Source organism: Centrocercus urophasianus, unplaced genomic scaffold (genome assembly GCF_019232065.1).
Source record: "Centrocercus urophasianus isolate 14NV4802_14NV808 unplaced genomic scaffold, USGS_Curo_1.0 seq_25, whole genome shotgun sequence".
Lineage (NCBI taxonomy): Eukaryota > Metazoa > Chordata > Aves > Galliformes > Phasianidae > Centrocercus > Centrocercus urophasianus.
In genome coordinates this window covers 2,594,352-2,616,040 of record NW_024884811.1, presented here as the reverse complement: position 1 = coordinate 2,616,040, position 21,689 = coordinate 2,594,352, and the positions used below count along the sequence as shown (strand labels likewise).

The following is a 21,689-nucleotide window of genomic DNA, read 5'->3' as shown; positions in this document are numbered from 1 at the left end:
AGGATGGGTGAGGAAGGACACATGTTGAGGCTGGGTATGTGTAGGTTGACTATGGGATGATTTAAAGGAGAATCTACACTCGAACGCTTCTCCACTTTACAGAGCAGAATCTAAAGGAGATATTAACTAGTAAACCTGTTCTCGTGTGAAAGGAAGGTTGCTTTGACAATAGGTATCTCGTTAGGACCATTGATCACTACTCATCCCCTAGGGAAAACCTCTTCTTACTCCCCCAGGTAGCACTTGACCCTGGGGGAATCCATCAGTGATACGATGCTCCTGTTGTATGATGGATTCCCATGTCCCTGACTGGTAAGGATGATGCGGACACAAAATGCATTCTGCTCACCATCTTGGGATCTGTCTCTGCCAGCAGAAAGATTTGTCAGATGAGGAAATATTTTTGTCTGCAATATTTTCTCACCTCCTTTGTTAAAATAAAAAGAAGAAATTTAAAAAACGATGATGTACAAGAACTAATAATACCTCGGGTGAGGTGTAAGAAGAGGAAAGAAAAAGCTGTATTTACATAACAGCTGATCCTGTGCTGGAGCCATCTGGCTTTGCAGATGTTTGTCATATCTGATCACACAGTTTTGTTATGTTATTCTTCTCATCCAACCATTAATTTTTCTCTGGATTTTTTTTCTTTCCTTTTTCCCCCCCACTTTCTTCAGCTGTGTATCTTAGTACTTTGCCACTTCTAGTTGGGCTGTTGCTCTAAGATTCACAGTATGATCCCCAGAATCAGGGCTCACACAGTGCACCCACTCAGTTTCACTGTGTTACTGTGGACTTCCCACACTTGTGAGCTCTCTATGTTGAGCTCAGCCTCTATACAAGCCTCCCTTATACAAATAAGTAATCTTAATTGTAGCAAACTGAACCCTTTGTGATTCCAGTTTATCACACAACAGTCACACTGATGTTTATTCTCTCCAAAAATACCAGCATACTAATGATTGTTAGTTACTCACCTCACTGCAAACACAATCTTAAAAGCAGTAACGCTATAATTGCAAGAGTAACTAAGACATTTTCTAGACTGATTATGTAGACATTTAGTTAGTATTGCTTTACCTTGTGCATTGAGGATTAAATGTATGTCTTTTGTAGACTCCATTATTATTGTTGTAACAATACTCTATCTATGTATTGTTTTGTCAGTAATAATGGGTTAGATGTTATCAGTAGAAGAGCAGCACAACAGTTTTTAGGATCTGCTAACAGGACTCCTACTAGCTTCTCCATAGCAGTATTCACAGCGTGTTACTGGCTTCCATACACCTTTTTGTGAGGGCTGAGCTGATCCTTCAGGATGGTTCATCAGCACAGAAAGTGTGCATTAGCATCCAGGTATGCAACAGAAAGTAGCCTGTGAGTGCACTTTCTATCAGTGTTCACTCTGAAGAATCTGTGAAGATGCAGGTTGGATGCCTGGCATTAAAATACAGTGAGAAGAAAGGTTTTTGTCAGGTAGACAAAGTAAGGAGGGAAGAGATGGCCTGAATTAAGTAAGAATACTATGCTAAATAACGTTAAGATGGTGGTCTGAGCTAATAGAAAACAGGTGAGAAGACTTCAGCTTGATACTCCAGTGTGAATTTATTTTTCTTCTCAGTTAGTGTCATTACCTCATGTTGTGTTTATATAAAATACTTCATTATGATGGAAGGTGAGGACGTTTAGAACAACAAAAAAAAAAAAAAAAAAAAGCACATGGTAAGGGCTGTTTTCTCTTGAGGAAATATTTAGAATCTTCCTTACAAAGCTTACCGACTGTGAGGTCAGCAACGTGCATATAAATCTTCAAAAAAGCTTTTGAAATCAGTGTAATTATAATGGATTTATGGGCATATAATCTGCCTCTACAGATTATTTACCTGATAAATGCTAATGACTCCTTGGAGGTGAAAGTGAAGGGAATTTGGGATTCTACCCAAGGAATACAAAATGGGACTTTGGTGTATAAATCTTCCTTAACTTTTGAATTATTGCCAACAGATGAATTTTTTCCCAAGCAAATGAAAAAGTCTTTTCTGATTTTTATGTCTTAACAGTAACAACAAAGCAAAACACCACATCATTTTGAGGTTCCGCCACAGACAGATTTTTCCTGTGTTCCTGATTGCATTTTCTTCTAGTATTTTTCCATTTCTTCACTGCAGTGATTCAAGATTCAAGGTGCCAACATGTACATGCAATTTGCTTCCTTCTCTGTTGCAATGCAGTTTAGTACTTCCATCACTCTCTTGAAGGCTTAAAGACTTTCAAGCGTTAAATTTATTTAAATTTAAATTTAAATTAATAAAGATTTTCAAGCTTTAATTCTGATGTTCAAGAATTGTTAACGTTCATCTTTTGCAAATTCCCACGGATGGTCAGAATGCCATTTTCCACAGCTGTTAATGTAAGACCATGTGAGAGTCTCCTGAGATTTTTTACGAAGCTTGCTCCATTTTTACAACTGGTTTTGTGTGCTAATTTCGATGTCAGATATCATGTATTAATAAATGACAGCGGTGATTTCTTGTTTTAGGACAAGATCTACAACACTGAGTAAACTAAATACAGAAGAACATGAAGGATAATGGTGACATCTCCGTTCTCCACACCCTTTCAAGAAGAAAATTCACAACCCTATTCAAATGAGCTGCGTAATGGGAGATATAATTATGTGTTTATTGGTTACCATAACAAATGCACATCATGCTTTTTTCAGTTGGCTAACTCTAAGTAATATTCCAGGAAAAAACAAACAATGAAGCACACCTGTATTATAAAAGGGGTAGTATGGTTTAAGCACAGAGGAAATAATAAAACTGAAGAAAGGAAATACAACAAACAGAATCTGTTTTATTTCCTGGAGAATCAAGTCATCAGTTCCTCTCCAGAATAAGGATTTTAAATTTAATTTCTAGTGTGACCTAAATCTCACCTGACTGTTTTGCAGTTTCACGATAATGAAGCTAACCTCGTATCTCAAATGCTTCCTTCCCTTCAGTCTCAGAAAACAAAACAAGTGAGAGAGAGCAACTTTCTGCCCATGGAGACACATCCATCCACTGCTGGTGGTACAGGCAGCTTATTTTCAGATCCTTTTGATTATGTCGGCTGAGTTCTGGTTTCCTGGCAAAGTGCTGCTGACAGAAACATTGCATATTGAAGAGGAGCAGGGCTCATGCTCTCACAGACTTCTGACACACTATGAATTGATTACAGCTTTTTCCTTGTCCAGTGTGTATGACAGCATTCTCAGCAGAAATAATGACCTGCTGATAGTCTCTGATAGGGCCTTGGATACCCACTGGGTGGGAAAAGACTGTGCTCAGTGATCAGCCATACAGCCATAAGCCCACACTCAAGTCATGCTTCACAGCCACTGGCCTCATTCCAAGCCTTCTCCACCATCACAGCGTGCTTACGATTAAGCTTTGAATGAAAGCTGCAATGTTCCCTGTGCTGCACAGGCTAAAATTGCTCTCACTTGCTGTGAAATGAGAAGTCTAAAGTTGCATACATAATATTAAAAACAAAACAAAACCAAAAAGGCACCTTACCATGCTTACCAAGCCCAGTGAGGTTAAAAGGGTAGTGCACTTGGTTCTTTGCATTTGCCACTGGATTAGTACTTTCAGGTATTTCTCCAGGGTGGGGGTTAGGAGTCCATTTTAACTGCAAAAACAGATGTTAAAGTAATGAAAGGACTTTAGGGTCAACAATGATAAAAATTATGAGGCTTGCTAACTACTAATTCACTGACATCTTCAGAAAGTATTCCCTAAGGACCGTATTCATTGGACTTGGTTGCTGATGTAGAAATCATCAGCAAGTTTTCTTAACAGTTTTTCTATCTCAGCAAGTATTCCTGTGTAAATGGGGCTAAACATAAAGTATTCTTCTAGTATTCTATAGCTTGCCTATGCTTGTTTAGCAATCACACCAGTGACATGCAAGTGTCCATATCAGCACAAAATCTGCCTACACTGCAACTGTTTAGGGACCACTGGGAAACTGGGAGTTTGGAGCTTTGTTATCCACTGCGTCAAGCACTGACTATCAGCCTAGTGCAGCAAGAGCTCTGTGTAATGCTTTGATGATCAGATCAGACTACTATTTCCAATGGTTTTCAGCTAGTCTTCAAAGTCAGAAAGTACTGGGGATTGGTGGTGATAAAACTGGATCAGTATTTCAGTACAAATAGCTGCCATACACTCCCTGCATAGGTGACTGTTGTCAGATTTTTATGCTTGGTGTGTTAGATGTAATTAAAATGAATGAAGAGTGTATGGCCACTTGTTTGGCTACAATAACTCCTAGGAAGGCCATGTTGTGGAGATAATAGTTAACGCTGCCATTATCAATAATAATAATACATTTTAATTAGTAATGCCTCCTATGTATTTCCATTAAAAATACAAAGAGCACAATTACGGTATTTGTTAGACTAAACTCGTAGCTACAAAATACTCTTTTTTTCACATAGTCACCATTGGCTATGCATTCTTGCCAGTGATGACAACAGCCTGCATGCCGCGCTCATCAAAATCCACATGGCAATCTAGAACATGGCTTATCTTTCACCTCACTGTCACCACTGCTGAAAAGCACCAGCAGCTGCCTCACTGTGCTCACTTCCACTGTTTGGTCTCCAGAAACGTTCAGCAAGTGTCAGTGAATGTCAGCAGGTGTCATTTCTTTCACAAGGAGGAATTCAATGACACTCCTTTACTTCATATGCATTTTTACGTCAGACACCGTTTTGTGACAGTACCACTTTGCTGCCATCTGTCACAAGGAAGTAAAACCTAGTGGGATATTGGTGGGAAGGTTCAACGTCTGCTACTCCACCACTAACATCCATCTCTGACATTTCGGGCCAACATAAGTAGGAGGCATTGCTTTCAGTGCAGCTTTCATTAACATAATAAATAAAAATTAGAAGATTTACACAAACTTCTTTCTGTTTTGCCACCTTTATGAACTCTTTTGTAGCGGGTTGCCTGTATTGCAGGCATGAGGAGAGTTATTTAGTAATATTGTGTATTTTTCATACCAGTGTTGACTTTTCAACTGCACCCAGCCTTTCTCTACAAATTCACTTTCCTTAATGACTTTCATATACCGCTTTCTGACATGTTTAGGATTCTCCATTCAAGATTCACTAAAAATCCACAACTACTTATTCAGGCCCCACCACTGAAGCAATATATGAGTCTGGAATATGGCACTGGCAGCTTTGTGTCTAAGACTTGGTTGCCTTTCCCATTATCACAAATTCATTATGATATTGACAATTGGAGTCCACATTTTGCCTGTAAATAGCTTCCTTTTCCTTCATAGATTCAGTACACCCAAAATCAATGTCTGGAAGTTATACAATATGAAGTTTAGAGTTTGTCTGCATCCACCAAATCTCACCCAGGCTTACTCTATTTGTAGAACATACATTTGCAGCTGAAAAAAACAATCTCTGTATTCTCCAGGAGGTATTTATCAAGCCTATCTTGGCACTAGAAGTGTGTAGTTTATGGTCAGTTTCAGCTAATACTGGTCTCCCATAAATAAAGAACTTTTTTTTTTACAGACATGGCTTAAGGCCAAGGCCTTCTTCATTCTTTCAGCATATTTACATTCAGTCTTTGTTGGTGACCATGATGCATTAGCCACTTGTCTCCAGCTTCAACTGTGTTACTGAAAGAAGATTGTGCCAATACTCTCCTGGGATGCATCCATGGACAAGCTACTTTTGTGCTTATTGTTGTAGTATCTCAGAACTGGGGCCTTTTTAATTAAATCCTTTAGTTTCTCAGGCTCTCTCTTAAGATTTGCATCTGTTGTTCTACGAATATTTTTGAGCAGGCGTGCTCTAAGTCTGTTCATTCAGACTACTACTTTAGTTGTAAATTTCTCTATGCAAACCACAATTGCAAGAAATTGTCGCACTTCTTTTGTGCTCCAGCAGTTACGTAGTGATGGCCCTAGCACTATCATGATCTTTACTGGGAAATCTCCACTCCCATCCACACCCTATGCAGACAGGCTCTTATCATCAGCATTTGTTTGGCTTACCTTCACAACACCAAATCTTTCCAAAGATGCCCAGTATAAGTGATTATGCTTTTCTCTTTCTCTGTCAAAATTGATATCTGGGTTTCCTCTGAGCTTTTGTTTGAATTGTGTCTACTCTCTTTTCAGGGGTGCAGGATTGTCTCTGTGACTTCAAACTCTTTTGGTCAAAAATGACGTCAAGCACTTTCTGTATTTCTGTTTCAAAACCTTGCATTTGACTATTTCACTTCAGGTTTTGCAGATTTCTGGATTACAATATGTCATCTTTATTTATTTATTTATTTATTTATTTATTTATTTATTTTGCCAGAAACCAGGCAAATTATTGAAAAATCCATGTGTTCCATGTAGCAACAAAGATATTGATGCCTTTCTCTCAGCTGCTATCCACCATCTGTAGATGCAGTCACCAAAGTGGAGGTTTCTGTGCTTGTGTTTTTCCTACAAAGCAGAAGCTTCATACAGCTCAGCTGTGGTGTGCTGATTTGTTCTGCTTTATTAAACAGATGAAGTAACTGAACATGCAGGACAAAGGGCTCATTTTGAAACAGCCTTATTTGGCTTCTGTGGGTCCTGTCCTCACCTTGAACTCAAATGGATCTTGAATCATCACTTGCTCCACCTTCCCAAGATTTATTTGTCTTGTTCACTCTCAGGGATTCATTGTTCACGCAAAGCTGGGCAGTGGAATACTTTGAAATGAGATCTCAGTAGCCAAAAGTTGCACACTGCGTTGGAGAGGAATCTAACCAGTTCTTCTGAAAAAGTTTACAGACAACATTCACTGAAGAAGTTTTGCTGTGTAACTTCACTGCGCAGCTCCTTCGTTATTGTGTAAATCCATTTGAGGACTCCAGTAATTCTGGTACTTGCATGTAAAAATAGTCCTATTTGCAGTTATGCAGCAAATGCATATGCAGTCCCTATGCAGTTTTATGGACATAAGTCTACTTACATGCAAACTCTTGTGTTTCTGTTCTGTTGCCGTTGCTTTTATACAATTTGTTTTATTTGTTTTATTTATTTATTTTTTTCTGAGCATGGTAAAGTCTGAAGAATGAGCTACAGTCCCAACATAGCTAAATTATAAAATAAATAAATAAAAAGTAAGTGGACGGAAGAACTGTCTTCTCTTAGCTGAATATTTTTGCTCTATCAGAACATAACATTCTGGGTCAGAGAAATGGGTTTTTAGTTTTTCTGAGCTAATGGCAGAGGAATCTAACTGAATAAGAGGACATTTTAGGCAGAGACCTATAAAATTATCAGTTTTCACCTCAATAGCTAAATATGCCCTGTAATTACTGGTAGATGACCTTTTGCAAAGAACTTTTTTTCCATGTCCTCAATTTATGCAGGCAGTCCAAGACCTATCAAAGCATAGTCTTTGTGGATTCAAATTTACTACAGAGTTTCACCTGTGCTTGGTGTATTATTCAGGTGTAGTATGAAGGCAGCAGCAACAAAATTATTTGGTTTCCTCAATGTTAATCATTTCCATGTACTGAGCTTTTGGTTGCTAGCAATTACCAAATGATTTGGTTTTTTTCAGATAGAAAGAATAGTTGTAGAAAAGCATTATGCCAGATTTCAAGAACTAGCTGTACTCCTTAAATTAACCTTGAAGACAGAGAAGTTCAGGATACAGTTTGTGTAATACACACCAGCTGGCATTTGGATTTTAATTTACAATCTCCTTTTCCTAAGGCCAAAAATTCTCTGGGCCTTAAACTGGGATAAGTTCTTACTGATTTCACAGTATGCTTTGCAGTACAAAATCACCATAACTTGGCTTATTTTATGAAACAATCGTTTTCTTATCAGGTACACATAACAATAATAACAACAACAAAAAAGAAAAAAACTTATAAGTTCTCCAAATATTCTGTAATATCTCTTTGGGCTGTAGATCATAGTTATGGATTTTTCTAGTGTGTTATGAAGTATTATTCAGTTTCCAGCCCATGAACCTGATGTGACACAGTGGAAAAGAGCCAAAGAAACACACTGCCACCTCTCTTGCCTTCCCAAGGATGGCAAAATGTTCCATGGCAAAGGTGTATCACAGCAGTATCTCCCTTTTGCCCGGTTATCCTCTCAGCCTCCTGGGAAGCAGAAGAAACAGCTGCTGAAGCACTGAGAGGGTTTACTGAGCTGTGAGGACCTGCCACGACCTCTAATTCCTTTTCATGCCCTAGCAGCCTCAACACTGCACAGCGTCATCTCTTTGATAGGCCAGGTGCACAGGCATACATACACACCTCTGTCCACTCACCTGTGAGCCAAGTGCAATTATTCTACTTTACAGGGATGCATTTATATCCCCATGGCCAGCAGGATGCTGATGATGTTCCCTCTAGACCATACATGTACTCTGACATTGGCCTCTAACCCCTGGCATCAGAAAAGCTGACCATCTAGCTGTGTGTTTGAAGGAGCTGATTGTGAAACACTGAACAATTGGAAGTCATTTCATTCCCTTTAGAACAAAAATAAAAACACACTCACAAAAAAAAAAAACCTTCCAGCTTTGTTGTGTCTATGTGATTTCCACTTCTCACTCTAAACAGTGTTCAAATTCTTAATACTTGTTGCAGAAAACTGTTTATTCCAAGTAAATACAGGAAATTCCTTTTTGGTATTCCAATATGTCTAGGACAAACCAACTGCTGCTCTGGGGGTGAGGTATTTTTGCTCAGATCATCAGTCTAATAACAACCCCCCCGATTAAAGAATAACAAAATATGCTTGTTTCTTTACTGGAACCACATAAATGAAGCAATAACAGACTTGCATTGGAAACTCAAGCAACTCTTGCTGCTCAAAATAAAGGATTCTGGTACACATATGTGGGCATTGTGGCTTTGCTAGGTATTCTGGTGAAAGATGGGATTAGAGAGTCTGCTTATCAACACAAAAGTATCATAAGAAGCATCTGGAATAGGCACAGACAGCTTTCAAGAGACCTGTTATGCTGCTGGGCCAAAAACAAATGTAAGAGGAAGAAGATTCACATTCTGCATTCTGCAAACCCGGGTTGCAGTCAGATATTATAAGAGTCAAGAGGATGAGTGCTGGTCTGACGCTGTCCACAACCATCTCCAACTTCTCTAACTCCTGGCTTCTTTAACTGTTGGCAACTAAATTGCTGCCTGGAAAGAGAAGGAAGACAAGATGAACAGCCTATACTGAAATGCATTTTTAGGGTCAATGTTTGATAGTTCATGTCTACTCTACTACTTTAGCTGGATGGTTTCAGCTTTCCCAGCCCAAATCTTGTTTTGATCTTGCCTTAAGTTGGAAGCAATACCCTGGAAGCTGATGGAGACACAGAAACATGTGATCCCAACAGAAAGAAGATGCGGGCTCTTTTATGCAACATACTTTATGTGAGAGACCTTACTGTGAACTCAGACAGTGAAATACTTCCCTGTTGGTCTGTTCAAAAGCTGAAAGATCTTTTTGTAAGTCACCTCAATTCTATACGAGAGCTTTATTATATACCAACGTGTATTTAATTTTTGTGGTTGGAATGGTTTGCATTAGTGTTCCTCAGAACATATCCAATTTAGATTTATTAATAAGACAGTTCTTGTCCATTAATAAAATAACAATAATTAAAAGCATATTTCTTGCCATTCAAAATCCCTGCAATCAATATGTTTTTGGTGCCTTCTTAAGTATGTTTTTAATAATCAGTTGAATTACTTTTTTGCAGGAAAGCTGTTTTTAATAAATGAAAATTAATGATATATATGTAAATATTAATTTTATTACAGAAAAGGGACTAAACAAACCCCCGTAGCTTGAGCATAAATAAAAAGATGCAAACAGATTAAAATTTCAAATGCTACAGTATGAAAAATAATGTAATGACAGCTAAAAATAGTTCTTTTTATGCATCTGTTTTCATTTTGTTTCATTATGTGAGCATAATTGCCTTTCAGGTGCAGTTAGATCTCTCAAAAGGAGGGCCTTTTTCCGCAAGTTCTCTTATTCTCAGCTCACAGAAGTGGTTAGGGTGCTGGCTCTGCACCTGGAGCTCAGCTTTACTTGTGCACCTAGGACTCACGAAGCTTGATGTGGATTCCTCCCTTCCATTGCTGTCCATCCTGTATTTGTGCTGCAGTCTGAGAATGGTCTTGGTTGTCTTCTCAACTGCCTGCTGTTTTCACAAAATTGCAGCAGTTGGAAGGGACCTTCAGAGATCACCCAGTCCAAACCTCTGCTAAGGCACGTTCTCTACAGTAGGTCACACAGTAAAGTGTCCAAGCTGGTTTTGAATAACTCTAGAGATGGAGGCTCTACAGCTTCTCCAGCCAGCCTGTTCCACTGCTCTACCACCCTTCCAGTAAAGGACTTCTTTTGTGTATTTGCATGGAAATTCCTGTGTCCTAGTTTTCATCCATTGCTCCTTGTCCTGTACCACTGAAAACAGCCTGGCCCCCATTCACTTGACACCTGCTCTTCAGATATTCAAAAGCATTGGCCAGATCCTGTCTCAGACTTCTTCAGGCTGAACACTCTCGGGTCTCTCTGTCTTTCCTTATAACAGAGATGCTCCAGGCCCCAGTTATCTTTGCAGCCCTCAGCTGGACTCTCTACAGTAGTTCCCTGTCTGTCTTGAAATGGGGAGCCCAGATCTGGGCACAGTTCTCCAGATGTGACCTCATCAGGGCAGCATAGACTGGGAGGATCACCTCCCTTGGCCTGCTGCCCACGCTCTCCTTAATGCACCCGAAGATTCATTGAACTTCTTGGCCACAAGGGCACACTTCTGGCTCATGGCCAACCTGTGTCCATCAGAACACCCAGGACTTCTCTGCAGAGCTCTCTTCTCTCCAGCAGCTCATCCCCTGTACTGATGTGTGATTACTCCTCTCCAGGTGCAGAACTCTACACTTGCTCTCACTGATCTTGATAAGATTCCAATCCATCCAGCTCTCCAGTCTATCCAGATCTCTCTGAACGGCAGCACATCCTTCTTGTATGTCAGCTGCTCCACTCAGCTTTGTATCATCAGCAAACTTGGTGAGGGTGCATTCTATCCCTTCATTCAGGTCACTGAGGAATGACCTGAATACGCACCATTCTCCATAGTGCTTGTTAAAACACTGTGCGTCTCAGGCCAGACAAGAACTGAAGAGAAAGGTGTGGGAGCAGAAGAGTAGATGTGATGTACCTCTTGCTCCTTCCTCCTCAGAGCTAGGAGAGCAGTGGGCTACAGAAACTTCCTAAATCACCTGACACAAACAGCTAGAGCTTATGGCATCTGGCACAGAAGTGCATTGGAAAGCCTGAGCAGAAGTGAACATACACAATGTTTGTAGGTAACTCAAGCTTTATCCAACTATGGAGCTGCCCTGAAATGTGCAGCATATAAAATATGGTTTAATCATTGGCCTATTTGAAAGCTGAAAGTAATGAACAAAAATAGTATGCAGTCTCTTCCATACCTTCACAATGCACTCCTTTCTCTGTTACCAACAGAGTTTAACCGTAACTAATGATCAAGACATTGTTTTGCAGAAATTTTGAAACTAATATGAAATGATGACTATGTCAAGCAAAATACTTGCAAGGAGGTTTTGTTGTGTGGGGGGATCAAAGGACAGATGAAAGAGGCTTTTATTTATAAACCACTTTCATTCTTTACCCCACTGGGGGCTGTCATAATATAAAAGGAAACCCTTTCTTTGACCTTCCTGTGCTGCTTTATAAAGAAATAGGCATGGGACAAATTTATTAAACCTTACTTGAAATAAAAAAGTCATTGTGCTCAGAAACATAAGGCTACAAACATGCTTGGCATCATGTGCAAAATGTGAAAATAACTTGATGATTAGTTTATCTTAAAACTATTAAGAAGCCCACTGTATTGTAATCTGCTCACAGAAAAAGAGAAAAAAAATTCTCTTTTGCTCAAGCTACATTTTAATGCAAGCTAGTTTCATTTTCAATGTCAAATACCCAAGCATTTTCTGACTCCTCTAATATACCTATTATTGTACTTTTTCTGATAGAATATGACCGTGTCTCACTTACAAGACATGTTTTATTGTTTCTCCAAGTCGTATGCTTTACATTTTCATTCATATTTACAGCATTATCACCAGTATAATTAAAATACAACTCAAAAAATATTTTCAGGCTTTAAACATTTTTTTTACTATGGCACTATTCCTAAATCCCAGTCTGAACTGAGAGCACCTCTCCTAGTAAGCATGTCTGATATGCAGATTGAAATTAATCTCTTTCTAGGCATTCAGTAGCTACATTCACAGAGACTGACACTTTTAACTCTTTCCAAAATTTTGATTCTTCTGTTCAGCTGCTGCATAATTTGAGAAGACACCAGATTTTCTCTGCTCTTTTACTTCTCCCAGTAACATCTTCATGGTGCTTTATCTGTCTGCCACGACCTGTATGAGCATGCATTTGGGGCAGCCCTGCTGTGCTTCTCTGCAGTGTTACAGGATGTTCCCCTCTTGCCCAGCTTGCCATAAGCCTCCAAGCCTTCCCTGGCTGGTGTCTGAAAATTGACTTCTAAACTGGCTCTTCCACAGAATAAAGAAGTCATGCTGCTTGTGCAATATACAGGAAATGCAGCTGAGAGTGGGAGACAGAAACCAGGGTCCACATTCTTGTTTCATGTGGGCAGGATTTCAACCAAGTTCCCCAGAGAAAGACCATAAAACCACCAGAAAAAGTCAACAATAGGAGTGGGACTTCATCCATGTCTTTTCTTGTGTTACTGAAAAAGCCTAGTCTGGTCTCGGCTCCAAGCTCATTTCCTGGCTCTGGCTTCCAAATGGAAGAGGTCAGGTACTGAATGCTCAAGAAATACCCAGCAGGATCTGCTCCTCACCTTGACAACTTGCTGTTTAGCTTCCTCTAGGACTGCCCTGCTTAGCAGATATGAGGTTGTTGGGTTTCTCATTGAAGGCTAATTCCTACAATGAACACTGTGTGCATTTCTGGGTTCTACTATATAAAGAGGATGTTAAAGCCCTTGAAAGCACCCAGAGGAGGGAAGTCAGCTGGTAACCAGGCTGGAGAGCACGTCCTACGAGGAGAGGCTCAAGAGACATTGGACAATGCCCTGGTATCCCTGATCATCGTCATGAGCCACAATACATTTTGCTTAATGTCATAAGCCAGTAACCCAAAAGGAACCTCTTTCCCAGACAGACTGAAGTCAGGCCTAGAGAAGCAACTGATAAGATCTCTTGTTTGTGCTTCAGTTTTGGAAACAGCTTTCATGAAAATAGCATCTTGAACTCAATAGGACTTCTTACCTGTGTAAATAAGGCCATTTTCCAGATCAGGGCACCAAAAAGATACAAGATTGCACACCTCTGGTGATTGGAGACCCCAGGTCAGCCTTTCTATTTCAGCACCTTTGGAAATCTTTTCTCTGTCAGAGATGGGAAGTGGAGATGCTGAACTGCCCCATAGTAAACAGTTCTATTCCTTCAATTCTGCCAGACTGCTACCAAAATGTATTAACACAAACTTTGCGCTCCTGAGATTTCCAGCCCAATTTGCAAATCTGCTCATTCTGACAAAGTCAGAATAAATTTCTCTACTACTTGTTTCTCTGAGTTCTCTGAGTTCTCTACTACTTGATCTTTCTCTGAGATCCACAGTGTGCCTCTAAACAGACAATAAACTGGGGTCAACAAAGCACTCTTTTTATCTCACTGAACTAAACTGAAACTGCTTTTTGGGTTTGGCTTCAGATGTGTTTGTTAGTAATGATAAACATGGCTGAACAGTTTTTTTGCTGATGGTTGCTCTTAGTGAATAAATGAATTACTGAGGGGTTGCATGATGGACACGACTCAATATTTCTGGGCTTAGCTTTTTGCAGGAAGGGTGTATGAAGATACGAGGTTAAATTAAAAAAAGAAGAATAAGTTCAGTCACCATAGGAATCTGGAATCACCTTCTTACAGAGACATGTGTTTCTTCTTAAGCTTGAACTCTCCTTAATACAAGTGCTTCAGATCTGAAGACGCTTTGTGCTGATATCAACAGGAAATTCTGTTATCAGGCCAGTGTATGAATCATGACTGAAATTTAACCTGATATCTGCTCAGCATTAGGTGATTTTTGTTCGGCTATGTACACTTTGAATTAAAGTCTTTATGCTTTAAGATATAGCTCAGACAAAACATCTGTTGAAATCAATACCATTTATTGACAGTAAATGAAGAAGACCACAGGACTGAGCCAGCATAACCCAGACTTCTAAGAAATAAATTCATGTAGCTGGAACAAACAGGGGCATATGGGCAACGTCAAATGAAAAGAAAAATATGTCAGTGCTCTGTATTGTCTTCTGTCTTACATTTCATAACAGTCAGACAGAAGCAGTTCTACCATCCATCTAGCATCTAGTGAGTTCCAGCCTCCAGAGGCAAAAAAGGTTATATGTTCACAAGGACTGACTCTACACTGGAAAACTCAGATTGCATGTGAGACTGAAGTGAATCAGCTCTTACTGAACTTACATATTGTATGAACTGGCATATTATCTTTTCATTAACTACCTGTTGGTGCTTTTATTCTAATTTGAACACACCTTTTTTACTTCCTTACAAGAAACAAATGTGCTCGTTTTATACTTGAAAAGAAGAAACTTTAGATTTTTTACAGTGAATGAGTTAGGCATTAATTAAACAGCTGCAACATGTAGTAAGGCAAAATCTTTCAGTTACTTTTACAGGAACAGTCCTGTAAAAAGTTTGTGGCTAAAAAGTTTTTTTTTTTTTTTTTTTTCCCCTCACAATATCTGCTATGTTAATAGAAATCATCACCTCTTCCCACAGGCTTTGACTCAAAATAATGCATAGCAGACATTGACTGGTCTCATGAGGCTTTGCAAGAGAGAGCGGAATGGATGTTCATCCAGACAGCAGGGGAGAAAGGCAAATCTCACAAGTGCATTGCCCTGTGGTATGATTTCCAGCTTACCCCAGTCTTCTTCCTTCAAACCATGGAGCATTTCGGGTACTGGTCTCCTTACTGACTTTGATCAGAACCAGACTCCTCATTGGCATTATGCAAAGCAGCAAGGGCAACAGCCACTAACCAAAATACAAAATACAGAAAAATCCCTTTCAGTGTAAGAAAAAATCATTCTCCAGCTGTGACAGTTGTCCAATATTCACTGGTTGCCCAGAAATGTTGTGGAGACCATCAAAAACAAGCAGGAAAAGGCGATGAACCACTTGCTCTCATTGACTGTTGTTTGAGTGGGGAAGTTGGACATGATGTTCTCCAGAAGATTCTGCAAACTTCTACTGCTGTGTTTCATAATCTGCCCTATGGAAATACCAAAGCAAGAAATTTCTTCTTATTAATTGTTGTGCATCAGAAGCAGGTTTGTTTTCAGTTGTACATCCAAGGAATTCAATTGCACATTTAGAAAAGGGACATTTTGTACAACCAGTAGGTCCTTATTCAATTTCAAGATAAAGGAATCCAGCACCAACTCTTTAGGAGTCAGTATTTTAATCTGTTGATTTTGCTTGTATGAAAACAAATATGAACAGGTGATTTCAATCTAGTTATATATGCTGAGATGTATGCACAGAATTTACTCTGTGGTTAATCTTTCAAATCTTCCATGACCATTGGAATGTCCTGACCTCTCAGCTGGGGTACCTTCTGGTTTCCTGGAGTAAATAACTACTTTAATGTTTCTCAGTAGTTTCCAAACAATTTTCTTCCTGTTTATCTAACAGCCTACTTCCCACCAGATAGTGGAGACTCGGTTAATTTTTTCTGATGAGCATAAAAACTCCTCCCCACCTTGGGAGGGAACCAAATAGAAAACATCACAGTGTTGGGGACTCTGCTTGCCTTTGCTGCACTGCAAGGCTGGAGGAGAGAATGGGAGGACAAGAGCTTGCCCTCCCTCTGTGGGGCCATGGCTCACTGTATTTGCTGGCTTCAACCCAAGCAGTTTGGACCACTGCCATACCATCTGTCCTCTCAGCTGGGTGCAGGGCTCCCACCTCACAGCAGCATCAGAATAACAGTGTGAATTGTGTTCTCTCTTCAGTACAAGACCCCACACACCTTCTGCATTGATTCAAACTAGCTGATCTTGCCGTGACAGAGAAGACTGCATTACCCCATGCCATTCTGCTGCAGAAACTATGACTGTTGCAGGTGGCTTAGATCATCTGTGGTGCCTCAGTTATATCCAACAAGAATCATGAGTCAGAGGCTGGGTTCACAGTGAGTGAGCTTGAACCCAGAACTAATCTGAACAACTGCTTTTCAAATTAAGCCTGAGCTGAAAATTACTTCAGCACAAACCCTTGTGTATGAGTACCATTTCAAAGAGTATCCATCTTGGCTTAAAAAATTCAGACAATGTCTGTGTGCAAAACAGAGTTGAGTGGATTCCCAGCTACTACTGGCAGTAGAGAAACCCAGCTTCTGAATCACGATCTGGTGTCATAGTAATCACTTGCAGGACCTGAGGGAGCATCCTGCCCTGACTCTGAGATGTATAAATGAAACACCTTGCCCAGTTCTCTTCTAGAAATGTCTGGCAAGGTCTGCACTGACCCAGGTAAATACATCTTTGGAGGGGTGGTTCAGTGCTAATCACCCTGACTGTCAGAAATTATTTTTATCTGTTAAATCCATGATGAGCTTCTCACCCCTAAATCTTGTTCTGCCCTCTTCTGCTTCACTAAAGAATCATCTGCTATCAGCAGACTTTTCCCCTTTGATTTCCTTTCAGATAAAACAGATTGATTGAGTGTATTGAGTTTCCCACCACCAGGCATGTTTTGTGGATCATTCATTCATTGAGTCATGTAGCTCTTTTTAACTATTCTCCATTTTTCAACATCAGTTTTAAGTGGGAACACTGAATTTGGATATGCTACTGCATTTGTTCATGTCAAGTTACAATAGTTTGAGTGGTTTAACAATAAAATATCTGAATTTTCCCTATGTTCTTATTCAGTCTAATCAAATAATGACCCAGCTGAAAGAATAAGAAGTTATTGCTATTTAATTCACTTATTTTTACTTATCAAAGAACCAACCTTCAGACACCCATATAAATGCGACTTATGAAGCAGATAAATGCTCTGGCTTGATTTGTTCTGACTCAAAAAAAGTTCAAAATCTGTTGAGAAAAATATACATATGTAAATTAGTGTTTTAGTTTGCTTTGCAAGCCAGGAAAACTTGACTGGGGAGTTGAGAAGAACGTAACAGCAAAAAACACACTACCTCTTTCTGTTGTTTTGTTTGTTTGTTTTGGCTGTACATCAAGTAAGTTTCTCTCTGTTTTCCATTTTCTGGAAGAAATAAGTGGTAGAACAATTCAGAATAGAGGGTGAGTTTAGTTTACCTGTGTGTGTTACCTATTACAAAGACTACAGACCACAACTTTGATCTGTGTCTCTGTTAACTAGGTACACACTGCAGAAGGCAGCTGCAGAATGGAAAAATGACTTCTGCCTCTTTGAAGGACTGTACACCTGCTTCTGTTCAGTGCATTCGTTACATTTCTCCTCCTGTCTGTCTTTCCTAAAACATACCCCTCCTTGTAGCTGGTTCTCTTCCTCTGAGAGGTTAAAAGTAGCACAAATCTATATGATCACCTAGTCCATCACCTTGTCAGCTTAAATTGCTGCCTCCGGCAAATTTTCTCATGTTTTGTCTGTCTGGGTTCTCTCTTGTAGCTGAAGTATAGAGATGAACACGAGGCCCCAGAGAGCAACTTTTTCCCCTTTCGCTGACTTCAGAAAATTAATCTGTTCTGAACCAGAAAATGGGTGTGTGGGTATGTATATGTACATACATATGCATATCTATCTATCCATATATGACATTAAGGTTTCTTACATTTCTAGAAAAAAGAGAAGATCCAAAGGCAGAGCAATTTTTAGAGATCTAATTAATAAAATGTATGCCTGACAGAAGTTCACAAAAACATCTGTTCTTTCACTTTGAGAAATGCCAAGTCTGCAGTATGAATGGCATCCTGGCCTGCTTCCAGCCTGGATAATTACATTCTTCTTACCTGTGACTGTTCCCTCCATGTCAGCTGGATGCAGCATTTCTTCCAACCTCCTCTACCAAATTATTCTGTGCTACTGTTGTGCATTCTTAAAAGCTGTCGTGTTCCAATTCAGAGATGGCTTTCAATCTACTCACAAGCAGTCCCTGTAGCTCTGGCAACTCGAAGGAGGATCCATCCTGATGCAGTGCCTCAGGTATAAAGGATGTAATGGTCAAATCTTTGCAGATGTTGAAAAAATGTGGAGGATGTGATGATATGACCATGTACAGTCAGCCATTCATTTGAGTTGGAAACTTAATTTTCAGAGTTATTTGGGAGCAGTGGCCATGCAAACACACAGTAAGGAGCATAAATGAAAGGACAGCACAAGGCTCACCCAAGAAGCATGGCCTCCAAATGGATCTCAGTGGCATGGCATATTGGCAGAAGCACTCTGCAGATTGGCGCTGGTTGTGGGTACACTTGTCACCTGCTAGGTTTTCCATCAAGCCTCCTCCAGTAGGAGAGGGGCAAGGCTGGGGTGGCAAGCAGAAGTCAAGAAGGGTTTTTCCAGGGCAGAAAGTCAACATCTGAGCATAAAAGGGTTTTTCTTTGTTGCAGTTGCTGAGAAGATTGAGGCTTGAAAAGGAAATGAACAAATAAAGGCACAAAAGACCTCAAATCTTCCTCATACCATTCTGTGTGTTCAGGGTCCTTTCTCCAGCAGGCTGGCTCAGCTCCTCATGGCGCTCAGTTTCCTGCACAACGCATGGACGTTACTGCCTCCAGAGCAGCATCAACAGCCTTTCCCAGTGGTGGTTTTGAGACACAGAGCATTGGAAATGAAGAAAAACCTTTCAAAAAGTACTGGATAGATAGTCCCTGGTCTTAGCTTTCAGCAGGTATTCTCATTTGTATATAGTAAATAGCATCAAAAATGTTTTTGGCAGCATTTCACCAACCTTTGGAATCACTTTATTCGCTTTAGGAAAATTCTTGGAGGAAAATACTCAGTGTCAGCTTAAAATGTATACGTGGAAAGGAACATTTCCAAAAGGATTTACCTTCAGAATCACCTGAAGCTCACTTTCCAAAATGAAACTCAACTTGAAATTACCAGGGGTCAAAGCCCCCAGCACAGCCAAGATTTCCAGCGACCCAAAGATTCCTGCTGGCTCCAAAAATGGTCTGCGGAAGCTTTGGGAGTGTTACTGGCTCCTGCTTTTAACGGCTTCTTTAGCAAGGTTATTTCAGAGCTGCAGGTTCTGGAAACCCTGCAATGCCCTCTGCCTGCTGCACAGACGCTCAGGCTTACTCCCACATCCAAGGCTTTGTTCCCATGACAGATGACAGCACAGAGCTTCAAGCTGGACAGGAAAGCTGCTTCTCATAGCCAACATTTTTCCAGCTAGTTGGGTACTGCTGTGTTTTACATGCTGTGCAGCACACATCCTGTATGCACAAATGCTTTATGAAGAAGAACATGAAATCCATCACAGACTTGCTGAAAATTTGACATAGCTGCATTTTCTTAAACAACAACAACAACAAAACCTACTTTGACAAAAAAAAAATTGAACAAGTTTTCTTTGACTTTCTCTTTTCACAGGTCTGAGTCACAGCAGGCACTGACAGAAAGGTGAGTCAGCTCATGTTAAAGCCTGGGTACCTGCAGCAAAGTCTGTAGGCTTGCCTGCTTTCTTCCACCAGAAATAGTAGAATATCACTAGGCTGTTTCAAAGTCTTTTCAGTTCTTTAAGCAGAAGCGGACAACTACATTTCTATGGCTTATAAAAATTTAAGAAGTGGATATATCAATTCTTAAAGTAAGAATGCTAATCATGAAATTTATTTTTCCTGTGAGGTGGGGATATTAAAAAATTAATTATTCCAAAATTTTGTAACCAAGCATCCGGAGGAAAAAGCAATTAAACTTGGTACTTCTCTCACCATAACATATTTCCATTACATTGTTGTTTGATTTTTTCTATTACATACAATTAAAAAAGAAATGGAAATCTAGTGTTACTTCCTTCATAAATTTGCTTTCACAATGAATCAAAATGTAAAATAGATCACCTGTGTGGGTTCCCTTAGGTTCCAGCCTTCATATCCATAAACAAGAGTGAGGACAAAGTGGCTCCTAATCAGTCACTAAGCAAGGATTATTAATAGACCAACTGTGGGAAAGGTAAACTTTAGAACTTTAAACTTTGGTTTCATGCCTGAGGAAGGAGGGCACCTAGCAAACAGAAAGAAATCCAATTTCACAATGAAATGACAAGCTAATCACTTAATTTGATTTTTCCTGTCTACTGAAGTTATACATTCTTTTTCTGATGTATGTAAGTAGGACATGAAAGAGTAATTGGTTTTCTTTTTCTCTCTCTTTGTTTTTTTTTTTAAGGGATTGTTTTCTATCTGAGAAAAATGAAGAAAACAGTTCAAAGTTTTCAACATGAGTTATCCAGTGGATGACCCAAATATTTAACTGATGTTCTCTCAATGAGAGTATTCTTAAAATACTGGTTATTTTCTGTGTATTCATATAAATTTGTGTGTTCTGCTTCCCACAGATGAATGAAACAGTACCCAAGGTAGATGTGTAGAGACACAGTGTCTTCTGCCTCTGTTCTGTGTGGTCTGAAAAGATTCCCATATCTGCATGTGTTGTGTCAGCAGAGCTTCATCACAGCTGCTACCCAGATAGACTGCTGCTACCTATTTTGACATTTCTGTTCAGAACTACAGTGGACATTGGAAATAGGCCCTGGACATCCCAAGATATCAAAAATGAGACTTAGATTCATAACCAAGATTCTCATCAAGTCTACAGATGTCACCAAGCTAAATGGTGCAGCTGACATTGTAGAAGGAAGGGATGCCATCCAGAGGGACCTGTCAAGTTTGAGAAATGGGCCCACCTAATGTGCTTCAATAAGACAAAATGCAAAGTGCTGCAGCCAGGTCTAGAGAATCCCAGATACACGTATAGAAGGAGAATCCCAGATAAATGAAGAACTCCTTGAGAGCAGCCCTGCAGAGAAGGACTTAGAGATCCTGGTAGATGAAAAACTGAACACAAGCCAGTAGTGTGCGCTTGCAGTCCAGAAGGCCAGCAGTATCCCAGGCTGTATCAGAAGAGGGGTGGCCATCAGAGGGAGATGAATGTCCCCCTCTGCTCTGCTCTTGTTAGGCCCCATCTGGAGAATTGTGTTCAGGTCTAGGGCACCCAGTGCAGGAAAGATGTGGAGCTGTTGGAGCAGACCCAGAAGAGGGCCCCGAAGATGATCAGAGGGGTGGAACACCTGTCCTGTGAAGAAAGGCTGAGGCAGACAGGGTTGCTCAATCTGGAGAAGAAGAGGCTCCAGGGAGACCAGATAGTGACCTTCCAGTACGATTTTATCACTAGGAGGGAAATCGACTTTTTGCTTGGGTAGACAGTCATAGGATAAGGGGGAACAGTTTTGAGCTATAAGAAGGGAGATTTAGATTAGGTGTTGGAGGAATTTTTTCACTGGGAAGATGGTGAGGCACTGGCACAGCTGCCCAGAGAAGCTGTGGTGCCCCATCCCTG

The 21,689-nt window shown here is 40.1% G+C and overlaps 1 long non-coding RNA gene across 2 annotated transcripts; it reads right to left on the bottom strand.

Annotated features, from left to right (window-relative positions):
* Positions 1 to 9,165: 9,165 nt before the first annotated feature.
* LOC122164047 lies at positions 9,166 to 19,861 on the bottom strand. Of its 2 annotated transcripts, XR_006170118.1 has the most exons (4): positions 18,134 to 19,861; positions 17,148 to 17,405; positions 15,052 to 15,402; positions 9,166 to 9,224 (listed from the first exon to the last, which is right to left on the bottom strand). It is a non-coding gene; the product is annotated as an uncharacterized LOC122164047 (long non-coding RNA). The 2 variants fall into 2 exon arrangements; XR_006170117.1 differs by lacking the exon at positions 9,166 to 9,224 and having other exon boundaries at positions 14,302 to 15,402.
* Between the last annotated feature and the right edge of the window lie 1,828 nt (positions 19,862 to 21,689).